Source organism: Callithrix jacchus, chromosome 3 (assembly GCF_049354715.1).
Source record: "Callithrix jacchus isolate 240 chromosome 3, calJac240_pri, whole genome shotgun sequence".
NCBI lineage: Eukaryota > Metazoa > Chordata > Mammalia > Primates > Cebidae > Callithrix > Callithrix jacchus.
Genome location: NC_133504.1, coordinates 79,822,858 through 79,827,474, shown reverse-complemented (window position 1 = coordinate 79,827,474; position 4,617 = coordinate 79,822,858).

Sequence of the window (4,617 nt, the reverse complement as noted above, 5' to 3'; positions counted from 1 at the left end):
CTCTAAATATTTTGGTAAATACTATTTTTTTTTCCTCTCATCTTTCTCATTTATATTCTTTTCATGTTTTTCTTACCAGTTATCTCTGTCTGCTTACCTGCTTAACTTGCTTACATTAAAAATTTATCCTCAGCCATTTTTCTCCTCTATCTTCTGCCTCTGGATGACTTTGTTCATTTCCTTTGAACTCCCATGCTCGCCTCTCTTCTGATTTTCAGACATATTTAATGAATTGCAATATCTGGAATTTCCATAAGCAACTAAAAAATAGGTTATTATTTTTTAGAAAGAAAAAGGAAATGAAAAGATTCTTTACTTTCAACAAGAATAATACTATCAAATTCCTAGAAAATAAGACTGTTCAGTAGAAAATCAGCAGAAGATTCAAACCATTCCAAGAAGAGACATAAATGTAGCAAAACATGTGCAGCTTCTCCAATAACAAAGAAAATGCAAATAACAGGTGGTTTTGTTTTGTTTGGCTGAAGGATAATTCCATATTAGTGAAGACTAACAAAAACCAGTGTTGTAAAAGATGAGAGAAAATGCTTATTCTTATTTATGGAGTAGGTACATCATTTGAGTAAAACTTTTGAGAGGACAGAAGGTATATACCACATAAATGGAAACTGCAAAGGTTAATACCAACCTTTCTGCAGTATGCATACTGAAAAATGTATCATCAGGCAATTTTGTTGTTGTGTGACATTATATTTACACAAATCTAGATAGCATAGCCCACCACAAACCTAGGCTATATGGTATAGTCTATTGCTTCTAGGCTGCACACCTGTACAGCATGTTACTGTACTGAGTACTGTAGGCAGTTGTACCCAATGCTAAGTATTTGTGTATTTAAACTAGAAAAGACACAGTAAAACTACAGTAGCATAATTTTATGGGTCTATCTTCATAAATGCTGTTTATTATGGAATGAAATGTGCTTATTTGCCACATGACTATGCAGTGTTTTTTTTCCTTTTTCCTAAATCATTTTAATCTATTTTTTCACACATGAATAACTTATTTAGTGGTGAATTCTGAGATTTCACTCAAGCAGTGTACATTATACCCAATGTGTAGTCTTTTATCACTCAAACCCTAACCCCTACCACCCTTTCCTCTGCGTTCCCAAAGTCCATTGTATCATTCTTATGCCTCAGCATCCTCATAGCTAAATTCTCACTTATGAATGAGAACATATGATATTTGGTTCTTCATTCCTGAGTTATTTTACTCAGAATAATCATTTCCAATTCCATCCAGGTTGCTCCAAATGCCATTATTTCATTCCTTTTTATGGCTGAATAGTATTCCATTGTGTGTGTGTATATGTGTGTATACACACACACACACATATGCATATATATGTATATATTCACAGATGAATATATACAAACATATATAGCATTCATATGCATACACACACAAACACATATATAATATATATATGTGTATATATACATATATATACACACACACATCGTATTTTCTTTATCCACTCATTTATTGATGGGCATTTAGGCTGACTCCATATTTTTGCAATTGCAAATTGTGCTGCTGTAAACATGCATGTGCAGCTATCTCTTTTTGCATGACTTCTTTTCCTCTGGGTTTTTTAGACAGGAATGGGATTACTGAATCAAATGGTATATGTAACTTTTGTTATTTAAGAAATTTCCACACTGTTTTCTATAGCAATTATACTAGTTTACATTCCCACCAATGGTGTAAAAGTGTTTCATTTTCATGATATTCACGTAGACATTTTTTTAATGGCCATTCTTGCAGGAGTAAGCTGTTATCACGTTGTGGTTTTGATCTGCATTTTCCTGATAATAGTAATGCTGAGCATTTTTTCATATGTTTATTGGCCATTTGCATATCTTCTTTCAGAATTGCTGATTCACGTCCTTAGCCCACTTTTCCATGGGATTGTGTGGCTTTTCTTCGTTGCTGATTTGTTTGAGTTCCTTGTAGATTCTGGATATTCATCCTTTGTCAGATATATAGATTGTGAAGATTTTCTCCTACTCTGTGGTCATTCTGTTTATTCTGCTGATTATTTATTTGGCTGTGCAGAAGCTTTTTAGTTTAATTAAGTCCCATCTGTTTATCTTTGCTTTTGTTGCATTTGCTTTTGTGTTCTTGGTCACGAAGTCTTTGTCTAAGTCAATGTCTACAAGGGCTTTCCTGATGTTATCTTCTAGAAGTTTTAGGGTTTCAGGTCTTAGATTTGAGTCTCTGATCCATCCTGAGTTGATTTTGTATAAGGTGAGAGATGAGAAACCAGTGTTATTCTTCTACATATGGCTCGCCAGTTGTTTCAGCACCATTTGTTGGACAGGATGTTTCCCCACTTTATGTTTTATTTGCTTTGTTGAAGATCAGTCAGCTGTAAGTATTTAGGTTTATTTCTGGGTTCTCTATTCTGTTCCATTGGTCTATCTGCCTATTTTTATGCCAGCACCATGTGTTTTAGCAACTATGGACTCGAAGTATAGTTTGAAGTCAGGTAAAGTGATGCCTCCAGATTTGTTCCTTTTGCATAGTCTTGCTTTGGCTATTGGGGTTCTTTTCTAGTTCCATATGGATTTTAGAATTGCTTTTTCTAGCTCTGTGAAGATTGATGGTGGCATTTTGATGGGAATTGCATTGAATTGGTAGATAGCTTTTGGCAATATGGTCATTTTTCACAATATTGATTCCATCCATCCATGAGCATGGGATGTGCTTCTATTTGTGTTATCTGTGATTGCTTTCAGCAGTGTTTTGTAGTTTTTCTCATAGAAGTCTTTCACTTCCTTCATTAGATATATTCATATGTTTTTTTTTTTTTTTGGCAGCTATTATAAAAGGGGTTGAGTTCTTGATTTGATTCCCAGGTTGGTCGCTGTTGGTATGCAGCAGAGCTACTGATTTGTGTACATTAATTCTGCATCCTAAAACTTCACTTAATTCATTCACCAATTCCAGGGAATTTTTGAAGGAGTCATCAGGATTTTCTAGGTATATAATTATGGCATCAGCAAACAGTGACACTTTGACTTTCTCTTTACCAATTTGGATGCCTTTAATGTGTTTCTCTTGTTGGATTGCTCTGGCTAGGACTTCCAGTACTATGTTGAATAAAAGTGGTAATACTTGTTTTGTTCCATTTCTCCGGGGGAATGCTTTCAGCTTTTCTCCATTCAGCATAAAATTGGCTATAGCTTTGCCATAGATTGCTTTTATTACCTTATGTCTCTTGTATGCCAACTTTGCTTAGGGTTTTAAACATAAAAGAATGCTGGATTTTGTCAAGTACTTTTTCTGTGTCTATTGAGATGATTATGTGATTTTTAATTTTAATTCTGTTTATGTGGTGTATCACATTTATTGTGAATATTAAACCATCCCTCCATCCCTGGTATTAAATCCGCTTGATCATTGTGAATTATCTTTTTGATGTGCTGTTGGATTTGGTTAGTTAGTATTTGGGTGAGTATTTTTTGCATCTATATTCATCAGAGATATTGCTCTGTGGTTTTCTTTTTTTGTTATATCCTTTTCTGGGTTTGCTATTATGGTGAAACTGGCTTCATGGAATGACTTTGGGAGGATTCCCTCTTGCTCTATATTGTGGAATAGTGTTAATATGATTGGTACCAATTTTTTGAATTTCTGATAGAATTCAGCTTTGAATCTGTTTGGTCCTGGACCTTTTCATCAGTTACTTTTTAGTTAGCATTTCAAACTCGCTGTTTGTTATTGATTTGATCGGAGTGTCTATTTCTTCCTGATTTAATCTAGGAGGGTTGGATATTTCCAGGAATTTATCCATCTCTTCTAGGTTTTCTAATTTATTCATGTAAAGGTGTTCATAGCATCCTTGAATTATCTTTTTTATTTCTGTGGTATCAAATGTAAGATCTCCCATTTCGTTTTTAGTTGAGTTTGTTTGGATCATCTCTTTTCTTCTTGGTTAATCTTGTTAACTGTGTATCAATTTTATTTCTGTTTTCAATCAAAGTACCAGCTTTTTGTTTTATTGATTTTTTGTATTTTTTGTTTGTTACTATTTAATTTAGTTCTGCTCTAATCTCAAGTTTTTTCTTCTGCTGACTTTGGTTTTGGTTTGTTCTTGTTTCTATAGTTTCTTGAGGTGTGACCTTAGATTGTCTATTTGTGCCCTTTCACACTTTTTGATGTAGGTATTTAATGCTATGATCTTAACTCTTAGCACTGCTTTGGTAGTATCTCAGTGGTTTTGATAGATTTTGTCACTATTATTGTTTGGTTCAAATAATTTTTAAATTTCCATCTTGATTTCATTTTTGGCCCAATGATCATTCAGGAGCAGCTTTTTAAATTTTCATGTATTTGCATGGTCTTGAGGGCTCCTTTTAGAGTTGCTTTCCAATTTTATTCCACTGTGATCTGAGAGAGTATGTAATATAATTTCAATTTTCTTAAATGTATTGACAATTGCTTTGTGGCTTACCATATCATCTATTTTGAAGAATGTTCTTTGAGCTGATGAATATAATGTATATTCTGTAGTTGTTGGGTAGAATATTATCTAAATATAGGCTAAGTCCATTTGTTCTAGGGTGCAATTTAAGTCTGTTGTTTCTT